Raw genomic sequence first — 13,093 nt, 5'->3', positions numbered from 1 at the left:
CGAGGTGGTGCCATTGGATGACAATGAGGGTTTTAGTTTGAAGAAGGTATACAATTGGTCATTGCAACCCAACCCGGCCTAGTAAAACCATTGGATTAGTATCAGCCCATTACTATATCACATTAAATTAAATAATTAAAATACTGCTGTAGAACTTTTTTATTTTACCCTTATGTAATTTTTTTTTGTTTTACCCAACCGTAAATGATGATAAAACAACATAAAACCAGTGATGAAAAAAAAATTCTGTGACTTATTTTAAGAATTTAATTACAAGAAAATATGTAACAAAAAATTATATTTTCATCTAATCTAATCACAAATAATAGACCATTTGTGTGGTAGAATTAAAAAGAGTGATTTTTCTTATGAGTTGAGTTGGATTGTATAAAGAACCAGGTAGAGAACCATCTCAAATGGTGTACACAATTCATAAGGGTTTAACCATAATAAAGAAAAAAAAGAGGCTAATATTGTCGTTTGAGAATCAAACTCGAAAATAACTCTTAAGTTAATTGATAATGTTGTCCCTCTTTTACTATTATGTTCTCTCTTTTTTTTAAGCAAACTATTATGTTCTCTAATAACATACAATCGTGAGTTTCTTAAATAATGGGTCTAGTTGAAATTATTTATTGAAAAATAATTATAAATATTAGAGAAATAGACCTCATAAATAATTAAAAATAACATGTGATAGTCTCAATGTTTATCATAACATCATTTTGCCAAACAAATAAAGTTGACGGCAAAATCTAAAGATAAAGAAAAGTTTGAAGACTTTGACAAGCCAAATATTTGCTCAAATATTAAAATTATAATTTTAAAAAAATAGAGACTGAAAATAATTAATCCGAAATGCTTTTTCTTTGTTTCTTCTTTCCTAAATGAGTATTAAAATATATTTAATTGAGTATTAAAATAACTTTTGACAAAAAAAAAATCATCATTATTTAAATATAATTCTTTTTCTTTGTTTCTTCTTTCCTAAATAATTTTTTTTATTAAATTTATTAACAAAAAATTCACATAATTAACAAATGAGGTTAAAAATAATAAAAAAATGACAAATGTAATAAAAATAAATTACATGTGAATTATAATTAACTCTAAATTTAAAGACTTAAAACATAATTTTCGTGTCTCATGAAAATATTTCTACTCTTGTTCTGAAAAAGTTGTTTAAAAATAATGAAAATATCATTTTTTTTAAATCCTACAAATATATGAGATAACTATAATTATTTTAATTAAACCATTGTAACATATATTTTCAATAAATCAAACTAATATATACAAATATTTTAATTTACTTAAAATTTAAAGATAATACGATAATATAAATATAGTAGGATTTCATAGAATTTTTAAACAATATTCTCCATTTACCTTTTTAAGAAGAAAAAAACTAATTTTTAATTTTTATAATAATTAAATAAAAATGTATTAATAATAAATTTTAATTGTTTTATGATATAATTATTTTTACCAATATTCTATAAAAATTCTATAAAAGTTAAACTCTATTATTAAAAATAATTTTTTTTTATTTTCAAATTAACTAATATCAAATAATTTATATAAATGTGTTATATTTAAATGATAATCATGAAATAATAAAATTAAAATTAAGAAAATCATTTTAAAAATTTAGTTTAATTTTTAAATGCTTACCTTTTGAATTTATTATTTTTTATTAATTATTTTATTTTTTAATTAAAATATAATTAATAATGCAATATATGATTTTTTTTAAAATATATAAATAATTAAAAAAAAGTTTATATTAACATCGGTTATTTGAAAATCGATGTCGTTAAACACTTACAACATCGGTTTTCAAATAATCGATGTTAAAACTGAATTTAGTGTGATTTTAAAATATATGCAAGACTATTTATTTTTTTTAAAGACAATATATGTAACATGAATAGGAATTACTTGGACTAAAATGTTTATATAATACTTGAGTTTGGTTTTAGTGATATTAAGAAATAATATTATAAAAAAATCATGGATTTTACATATTGTTTATATGTTTATGGCATGTGTATTTGTAAACTTTTGTAATATTAATTGAATGCTTTCAAGAAAATGTGAATACACGTTTTAGGTTAAATTATGTGTGTCATGAATTATTTGATAATTTTTAATTAGATTTCTTAAGTTTATTTTATTTTTTTGAAATTAGATCTTTGAGCTTATATTTATTTTTTTATTAGATTCCAGTTTGAACATAATCAAAAAAATAATACAAGTTTAATAACTCAATTGAAAAAAATAATAATTTAGGAACCTATTTAAAAATGAAAAATAATTGAGTGACTTAATTAAAAATTGTGTAGTTTCTACATGTTAATATTTCACCTTTACATTCTGAGAACATGAGTTTAGAATCTTGCCGAGCGGCGTAGACTTGACAAATTTTAATTAGGTTCCTAAATTATGATAATTTTAAATACGTCCTTAAATTATTATTTTTTAATTGAGTCTTAGATGTTGTATTTATTTTTTAATAAGATCCTTGCATGAACCAAATTAACAAACAAATATAAATTTAGGGACCTAATTTAAAAAAAATCAAAAATATAGTAGAAGACTGTTAAGTAGTGATGTAAGTTCCATTGGATCTTGTAGGCCTGTGATCTTCTTCATTAATGGATTCTTTTACTTCTTGGAAGATGAATGGCAGCGGAATGGAGAAGAAAGAGAGAGAGGAGACGCCACTTCAAGGAGAAGATGAGTCTAGAAGAAGCTCACCACCATAGGTGGCCATGGATAAGAGCTTGGAGGAAGAAGGAGATGAATGAAGGGAGAGGAAGAGAACAGAACGAAATTTTGTGCTCTAAAAGAGCTCTGAAATCTGAAGTTTAATTTTCAAATGATCAAAATTGAAAAAATGCACACACATGACCTCTATTTATAGCCTAAGTGTCACATAAAATTGGAGGGATATTTGAATTTCTATTCAAATTTTACTTGAATTTGAAATTGAATTTGTGGAGCCAAATTTTGGAGCCAAAATTTCACTAATTATGATTAGTAAATTTTAGCTATGGTTCAGTCCACTAATCCAAGATTAAGTCCAAAATTCTCCACTAAGTGTGCTTAGGTGTCATGAGGCATGTAAAGCATGAAGGACATGCACAAAGTGTGACTATATGATGTGGCAATGGGGATGTAGCAAGCAAATGCTCACCTCCCCCTCTAAAATTTAATTGGATTGAACTTCTCCCAATTTAATCAAATTTATTTCCAACCACACACATCAAATATTCACTTAATGCATATGAAATTACAAAACTACTCCTAATACAAAAACTAGTCTAGGTGCCCTAAAATACAAGGGCTGAAAAATCCTATATTTCTAGGGTACCTTACCTATATTGTGGAGCACTAAATACAAGGCCAAAAAAATAATGAAACCTTAATCTAATATGTACAAAGATAAGCGGGCTCATACTTAGCCCATGGGCCTGAAATCTACCTCAAGGCTCATGAGAACCTTAGGGCCTTCTCTTGCATCTCTGGCCCAATCTTCTTGGAGTCTTCTATCCAATGCCCTTACGGGGTAGGATTGCATCATTCCCTCCCCCTTGAAAAGGATTTGACCTCAAATCCCGAGGTTCTTGAAACTCTGGGCTTTTTTTCCTTAACACCTGTAAAAAGAACAAAAACATATGTATTAGTGGTGTTTGGTATATTGAAGTAAGGTAAGGTCTGAAAATCCATTTCTTGGGCATCTTCCCATGAAGGAACATGGTTCCTCACCAACTCAATGAGTGGTGCTACAAGTATAGAAAAATATGGGACAAACCTTTTGTAAGAGTTTGTTAAGTCATGGAAGCCCCAAATTTTTCTTATACTTGGTGGAGTGGGTTACTCAGGAATGACCTTTATTCTCTTAGGGTTCATGGAAACCCCTTGATCACTATTTAAAAAATTAAGAAAAGTAATGCAATAAAACATACCTTTTTTGTATTTTCATGTTGATTATTCCTACCAAAAAGTATGACAAACCTAAGGTGTCCCATATGAGTACCTAAGTTCGTATTGAAACTAAAAATAAGAACAAACCTACCTAATGAGTCCCTATGTACACAAATCACAAAGATGTTAGGTGCATGAGTGATTTTACAAAAGAGGGTTGCATCACTCAACACATTCATCATACCACCTATCATAGGGATTTGGTGCTTCATAATACTTATTTTGGGCACCAACAAAGCACAAGGATTTAAGCTCTTACGAACCAAACCCTCATCCAACAAATCCTTTACTTGAGGAATAACCTCAAGCTCAAGAGGTATGGCGGTGCTAAGGGATGTTTCCCTTGATAGGAGAAGGTAGAAAGATTGTTTAAGAAAAAGTGCTCTTTTGATATCACATTTTGTTACAAAATGATTTTCCTTCTTAACAATCTTCTTGGAGGAATCCTTTTCCTCTTTTTCCTTCCCCTTGGCCTTTGAAGACAAGGCCTTACTATCCTTCTTTTTCTTTTGGTTTTCTAGTTTTTCTTCCTCATCCTTCTTATCTTTCATAGTTAGTTGATCCTTGGTCACCTGTGAAGGTGTTTGAGGATGCAACACAAATTTAGTGCCAAGATGGGTGAGGGTAATCTCATTAATTAGGCCATTGTAAATGATCTTCCTATCAAATTGCCATGGCCTTCCTAAAAGAATATGCCCTGCCTCCATGAGAACTATATCACAATTAACTTCATCCTTATATGTCCCAATGGAGAAAGGTACCTTCACGTGTTGGTTAACTATCATTTCCCCTTGTTCATTGAGCCATTGAAGTTTATAAGGTTTTGGGTGAGAAATGATAGTGAGGTTCAACTTGGAAACTAATCTTGTGCTACAACAATTGCAACAAGATCCACTATCCACAATGAGAGAATAAGTTTTATCTAAAATTTTGCATCTTGTATGAAAGATGTTCTCTCTTTGGGATTGAGATAGATCACAAGATTGACCTCCAAGGAGCCTTCTAACCTTTAAGAGGTCACCTTCTTCATGGGGGTAGACTTCCTCACTAGACTCTTCACCCCTTACATCATCTTCACTTCCACTAAAGGAATGGCAAGAAGTAGTCTCCTCTTGACTACTATAAATGTCTTGACCCCTCATGATCATGGTTTTCTTTGTGTGGCATTGAGAGACAACATGACCTCTCCCAAGACATTTGAAGCATTTAATGTTGCTAGTCCTTTCTTGGAAACTAGTCTTAGGGGTGTATTTCTCTATGGTCTTACCCTTATCTTCCTTGGGTTTTGAAGGTGCAGCCCCCAAAATTCCATGGGCTTGGTCCTTCCTTGGATAAGAGTGAGAGCCATAAGATTTTGAAGAAGACTTTCTTTTAAGTTGTTGCTCCACTCTTATACAAAGTTGGACTAACTCATCTAGGTCCCTATATGGAAGGAGTTCAATCTTGTCTCTCACTTCCATATTAAGCCCACTAAAGAACCTAGTTATGTTTGTTCTTTCCTCCACCCTAAGTCCAACTCTTAAAAAGAGTAGTTCCATTTATTGTCTATATTCTTCAATACTCATACTCCCTTGTCTAAGCCTTTGGAGCTTGTCCATAAGCTCCCTTTCGTAGTAGGAGGGAATGTGCCTCTTCCTAAGAGCACTCTTAAGATCATTCCAATACTCTACTGGAGGATCCCCATGAATCTTTCGTTCCCTAACACGGGAAGTCCACTAATAAAGGGCATACCCTTGAAAGCTAAGGGTAGCCAATGAAACTTTTCTCTCTTCGCTAATATGATGGCAAGCAAAGAGTTGTTCAACCTTCATTTTCTAATCTAAGTAGGCCTCAACATTATCTTTTCCATGGAAATATGGGAGGCTAATGTTAACCTCTTAAGGCCTTTTATCCTTTTCTCTTCTTTAGGAGTGATGTTTAGTATGTGAACTATGGCGCCCTCTATAATAGTTGCTAAGTTCTTCACTTAAACTCTTGCAAGAGTCATGACTACTATAGGAGGCACGTTTTTCTCTTTTCATTTCTTTCATTATTTTTCTTCTTTCTTCCTCTCTTATTTTCTCTCTTTCATCTTGACTTATTTTTTTCCACTCTTTTTTTACCTTTTTCTTTTCTCTCTTGTTTTTCTTTCCACAACCTAAGGGATCTCAACTCATCTAATATCTTATACAAGGGGTCCTTAGGAGTAGAACCTTCACCATTAACACTAGATGAAGAATGAAGACTCATGTTGGTTCCTAAGTTATGGTTCTTTCTTGTTGGGGGTTTGAAAAAAAAAAGGTAAAAGAAACTATGGTTGAAACTAGCCAAAATAAACACTAAAAGAGGTGTGAAAGATAAGGTGAAAACTAATTGGTAAAAAGGCAAACTATCTAGGCAGTTTGACAATGGAGGGTAAAGGAAATAAGCTATGAAAGTAAGCAAGAAATTAAAGTGCAAGAAATGCAAACTAGGCGGATCCTAAGAGTGTTTGGATGACCTCATTTAAGGTTCCCAACAAAACACTCACTATCCTAAGGGGAAATTGCCTAAAATTATTACACACAAATGGAAGTAGGGTGACCTATTGGAGGCTCCCAACTTACTTCCAATGAAAGGCCTTTTTGTTACAAAATTTGAAAGCAAAGCAAATTGCCAATTACAAAAAAAAAAGTCCACAATTGTGGTGGCTATTCTCTCTTTAGTGTTTCACTCAATTTGGAGTGCTTCTTAGTCCAATAGCTCTTAAGGTGGTTGGACCCTTGCTTCTTGACTCAAATTCTTCAAGGTATGACACCAATCCTTCTTTCCAATTCCGTATATGGCAACTCACAAGCAAGGAAACAAAGAGACAAGCAATAACCAAAGACAAAAAAAAATGAAATGAAAGTTAAACCAATAGAGTTTTAACAAGACAAATTTTCAAGGATTATTCAACAATTAAAGCAATGAAAAGCACACAAAAGCAAGCTAGGATTCAAAGAGAAACCTAGAAAGGCCCTAGAGTAGAGTAGAAAAACTAAAAAAAAAGACTCAAGAAACCTCTAGTTTTGTCACTTGTTTTCACAATAATTTTCAATTGAAATTTAAGAACTATGATTGGTATAAAATAGGAACCAATTATAGAACAAATTTTGAGCCAAAACAACAAGCACACTTCTCTTTCACTTTTTTTTCTTGGACACTGATTTTTCAGTCAACTTGTGTGATTTTTATTATTTTTTCCTTTAATCCAAATCGCTTGGTTCTTTTTTCATAATTTTGGTCCAGATGTCTAGAAAATTCAGTAAAACTTTCAGCTCAAACAACATAGTGACCAATTCCCATTAATTTATACAAGTTTGTATGTTCAAGCTGCCAGCACCAGTGATTTCAACCTAGAAATCAAGAGTAGTGTTTATGTTGCTTAAGGCTTGGATAGTTACAATTTGTGTTTGCTTATGCTAAATTATCATGAATAACTCAATTCAAGAGAGCTTAAGAATTATTTTGATTCACAAATCCAGCCACAACTCAACACTGTTGGATCAAGTGGTCTTAAAATAATTAAGAAGAGGGGGTTGAATTAATTATGAATGGGTCTTGACTAATTAAAAAACTTATCCTTCTTAATGTTATTAGATTCAATTTGGCTTTACTACTAAGTTATGAGGAAGTAATGAATTGAAACAATAACTTAGACAAAAGTAAAGCGTAAATAAAAAGAGCACAGTGGAAAAGTAAAGAGTGTAGGGAAGAAGAAAACAAACACAAGTTTTTATACTGGTTCGGCAACAACCCGTGCCTACATCCAGTCCCCAAGCAACCACTGGTTCTTGAGATTTCCTTTAACCTTGTAAAATCCTTTACAAGAAAAGATCCACAAGGGATGTACCCTCCTTTGTTATCTTTGAACAACCAAGTGGATCTACGCTCCACTTGAATTGATCCACAAGAGATGTACCCTCTCTTGTTCTCAGTATTACAACCCAAGTAGATGTACGCTCTACTTGTACCACAAAGGATGTACACTCTAATGTGTTAAGACAAAGAATTCTTAGGCGGTTAGTCCCTTGAATCTTTGTAAGAGGAAACAAAAGATATCTCAGGCGGTTAGTCCTTTGAAATCTTTTGTTCAGAGGGAGGAGGAAGAATCAAAATAATTCTCAGGCAGTTAGTCCTTTGAATTCTTTTGGCAAGAGGGAGAAGGAAGAATCAAAAGAATTCTCAGGCGGTTAGTCCTTTGAATTCTTTTGGCAAGAGGGAGAAGGAAGAATCAAAAGAATTCTCAAACGGTTAGTTCTTTGAATTCTTTTGGCAAAAGGAAGAAGGAAGGAAGAAGAAGAATAGCACAAGTTTTTGACCAATGAACTTTTCTTGACAAAGAATGTATTGAACAAAAACTCTTAGAAAGATGTTAAGAATAATTGAATGAAAATCAGTTAGTTGAAATTCGTGCCATGATCACATATTTATAGTCATTTGATGACTCAAGTTAAAGTTTGTGACTCTTGGCAATTTCTTTAAAACTAGTCACTTTAAAAATTGTGACTCTTTTGAAAACTAGTCATTTTAAAAGTTGTGACTCTTTTTGAAAACTAGTCACTTTAAAAGTTAAGAATTGTGACTTTTGATAATTTAATTTTCAAAATAAGTCACTAGTAATCGATTACCATTATAGTGTAATCGATTACACATCAACATATGTGACTCTTCATGTTTAAATTTAAAAATCAAAATGTTTAGAAACACTGGTAATCGATTACATATATTGTGTAATCGATTAAACAAGTTTGAAAATGTTTTATCACAAGTTGTGACTCTTGAAATTTGAAATCCAACGTTTAAAAACATTGGTAATCGATTACATGCCCATGGTAATCGATTACTACTTTGTAAAACAGTTATAAAACTGTTTGGGCTTCTGGTAATCGATTACTGCCTTCTGGTAATCGATTACCAGAGAGTAAAAACTCTGGTAAAAGATTTTTCTTTGAAAAATTCTTTTGGAAAAATTGTGTTATTCAATCTTTTCTTTTGAAAAAATATTTTTATACTTATCTTGATGTTTTTCTTGAAGTTCTTGCATATCTTGAGTCTTCTCTTGAATCTTGATTCTTGACTTGAGTCTTTGGCATCATCAAAATAAACTTGGAAAGCATTGCTTCCACAAGCACCACAACTCAACTTCATCATAGGCATCATGTAGGAAACTTAGAAAACAAAAAAAAGAGTTCAACAACAAGACTACTTCTAGGAATTGATTTAGAACATGTTATGAACTAAATAACATGCATGAATTAGACTCAAAATTCAAAAGATAGGCTAAGAATGACAAGAATACATGAACAAATGTATCTAGAATTCAATAAACAAAATAAAAATTCAACACAAACTTAGAGCATAATGTGACAATTACTATGACTAAACATGACTCTAAGACAACATGGATTAAGTGATTTACACTTAGATTTTTGTGTTTTTTTTTCTAATCAATATTTTGGAAGAAAATTTAGATCTAAAAGTTCAGCACAAGAATATTATGAATGAAAAATGATAGAACCTAAAATCAACACAAAAACATGATTCAAGACTAGATCTACAAAATTTGAACCATAGAAATGCAAGAACAAGTGTAGATCTAAGATTTAATCGGATTATTTTTTTAAAATCTACTCTAAACAACACCAAACCATAAGACAATGGAGGATATACATGGAGAATAAGATGAAGAACAAGGAATTAAAGAGAATTCACCGAACAAAAAGATAGAGGAAGCAAAAGAACATCACCTAGATGAAGATGCTCTTGATACCACATGATGTAAGCTCCGTTGGAGCTTGTAGGCCTATGATCTTCTTCATCAATGGATTCTTTTGCTTCTTGGAAGATGAATGACATCGGAATGGAGAAGAAAGAGAGAAAGGAGATGTCACTTCAAGGAGAAGATGAGTCTAGAAGAAGCTCACCACCGTAGGAGGCCATGGATAAGAGCTTGGAGGAAGAAAAAGATGAATGAAGGGAGAGGAAAAGAAGAGCACGAAATTTTGTGCTCTAAAAGAGTTCTGAAATCTGAAGTTTAATTTTCAAATTATCAAAATTGAAAAAATGCACACACATGACCTCTATTTATAGCCTAAGTGTCACATAAAATTGGAGGGAATTTTGAATTTCTATTCAAATTTTACTTGAATTTGAAATTGAATTTGTGGAGCCAAATTTTGGAGCCAAAATTTCACTAATTATGATTAGTGAATTTTAGCTATGGTTCAGCCCACTAATCCAAGATCAAGTCCAAGATTCTCTACTAAGTGTGCTTAGGTGTCATGAAACATGTAAAGCATGAAGGACATACACAAAGTGTGACTATATGATGTGACAATGAGGTGTAGCAAGCAAATGCTCATCTCCCCCTCTAAAATTTAATTGGATTGGGCTTCTCCTAATTCAATTAAATTTATTTCCAACCACACACATCAAATATTCACTTAATGCATGTGAAATTACAAAACTACCCCAATACAAAAACTAGGTTAGGTGCCCTAAAATACAAGGGCTGAAAAATCCTACATTTCTAGGGTACCTTACCTATATTGTGGAGCCTTAAATACAAGGCCAAAAAAATAATAAAACCTTAATCTAATATGTACAAAGATAAGTGGGCTCATACTTAGCCCATGAGCCCAAAATCTATCCTAAAGCTCATGAGAACCCTAGGACCTTCTCTTGTATCTCTGGCCTAATCGTCTTGGAGTCTTCTATCCAATGCTCTTGCAGGGTAGAATTGTATCAAATAGTTCATAAACCTACGAATTAATTTAACCAATAATTTACGTGAGTTATGGTGTACTTGTGAGTTATGGTGTACTTATCATTAGGGTGTAATCTCACATGGTTTATCTTAAAAATGCTTTGTCTTCCTTTGTTATGAATTCAACATTATATTATATTTATACATTAAATTGTTTTATAACCTACCATTTCATTTAGTTTAAAATGGGTGTTCTATTAAAACTATCTTATTATATTAATAATAAAAATATTATTAAAATAAACAAGAATATTAAACTGGATAGTGAGGGGCTAAATCATAATTGGAAAAAATGTATTTTTAATTCTTATACTTTTAGTCAAATATGATCAAGGCCCTTATATTTTTATATAGATGATTTTTTCCTCAAACTTTAAAAGATATATGATTTTAGTCCCTTTTAACTTTAAAAAATATATAGAATTCTCTGAGAGAAAAAACTAATTTTTGGTGTTTTTAAAGTTTGATGATCAAGTTCATTAATATGAAAGTAATGTTGACCACGTCTAACTGAAAGTATAAAAACTAAACATATTTTTCCAAAAATAATTTTACTATTTTTAATGTGTATTTATGATTTAAAAATTAATAAAAATGTAAAAGTTCGTAATGTCCTAGTAGTGACATTGTTTAATGAAATTGTTCTGGATCGAGTCTGGGCTTAAATCCAACCCAACATTATTGGCTGGTCCAATGAAGCCCAACGTAACATCCAAATTTTTGTAATCTAGATTAAAAATGATTGTTATTTATAAATAAATAGAGTTTTACAAAAATGATGAGATTTTATAAATAAATAAATAAGGAGATATAATTATTAATTAAAATAATGATTTGAGAGAAAATAAAAAAGGTATTTCATTTATTTCTTTGATAGAAAATAAAATAGAATTTGTTTTTTATAAAATAAATAAATAAATATAGAGCAAATAATAGGCTGAATACCCTAGGTATAAATAGTTATGTTAAGTCAGGTGCCTCTTTTTGGCCTCATTTTCGTTTTTCCCCTTCTCTTGTCTCAGGCTGAATGTATTTTCGTGATGTCTTTGTGTTAACCCATGATTTTGATTAATTGATTTTGATACAATTGTGAGGAACTATTTCAGAGGTTTTACATTCCATGTTGTGATAAAATCTTTTGTATAAATTGTTATGTTGAGGTTATGAAATGATGATTCAAACTGTGAGTATGTGATAAATTGAACATGTGACGAATGATGAAATACATGTGTATTGAGATGAGATGTGTGTATTGAGTTGTGAACTATGAACTATACAATCACACAATTGTAAGACCCTTTAAGGCCGACGAGTATTGTGATGGGATCGAGTGTGGGAACCCAACGAGTTAAAATGATTTTGAAAACAATTGAGTAGATGTGTGTATTGCATAGTTCATAGGTAAAGTGTATATTATTCATGAGGTGTGATAACATGTTAAATTGAGATTATACCATTGTGATTGAGATTAAGTGTATGTGATAAATTGAGTATGTATATGATTGAGATATATATGTACATTGAGTTGTGAACTATGAATTGTATAATCACACGATCATAAGTCCCTTCAAGGGCGATGAGTTAATGCTAAGTCCATTTTAGAGCGACGAGTAGATGTTAAGTCCCTTTTAGGGCGACGAGTTGATGCTAAGTCCTTTTTTGGGTGACGAGTTAATGTTAAGTCCCTTTAAGGGCGACGAGTTAATGATAAGACCCTTAAAGGGCGACGAGTTAAAATTATTTTGAGAACAATTGAGGAGTCGTGTGTTTTGTACAGTTCATAGATAGAGTCTGTGTGCTAAAATATTTTCTGGGTTGGACCTGAATCAGGAGGGAGAGCCCCTGACGGACTCTTCGGAGTGTAGGCCTTGGGGGTCACACGGTTTGAGTGCTCCTTTAAGCCTATGTTGATCCCATATGGTTGGAACATTCTCGCAAAACACTGTGACCCTGACTGGTCTCCCTATGATATTACCTAGTGAGAGTGACTTGACTTACTATTGTGTGGTTTGTCTTGTCATGTACTCCTAGGTGCCCGACGAGGTTTTTCACTGACATGGTACCACATTGCATATAGGCTTGAGTCTGAGCATAACTATTGCATACGCTTGCTAATTGTTTATTATGAAATTGATGTGTTATTATGTCTTGATCGGAGTGTGTGATTCCTGTGTATTGTGATTGATGATTGAAAAGTGTGATAGATGAATGACAAAGTGATGAAATAGTGTGAGATATGCTAAGTAAATTGTATTTGGCTACTATATGTTGTGTTGTTTCTCTCTAGTAGTTAGAAATGTGATAACTCACTCCCGGTTTGCTGTTTGTGTTTGG

Source organism: Glycine max, chromosome 5 (assembly GCF_000004515.6).
Source record: "Glycine max cultivar Williams 82 chromosome 5, Glycine_max_v4.0, whole genome shotgun sequence".
In the NCBI taxonomy this organism is placed as follows: Eukaryota; Viridiplantae; Streptophyta; class Magnoliopsida; order Fabales; family Fabaceae; genus Glycine; species Glycine max.
Note: the sequence above shows the minus strand (reverse complement) of the source record.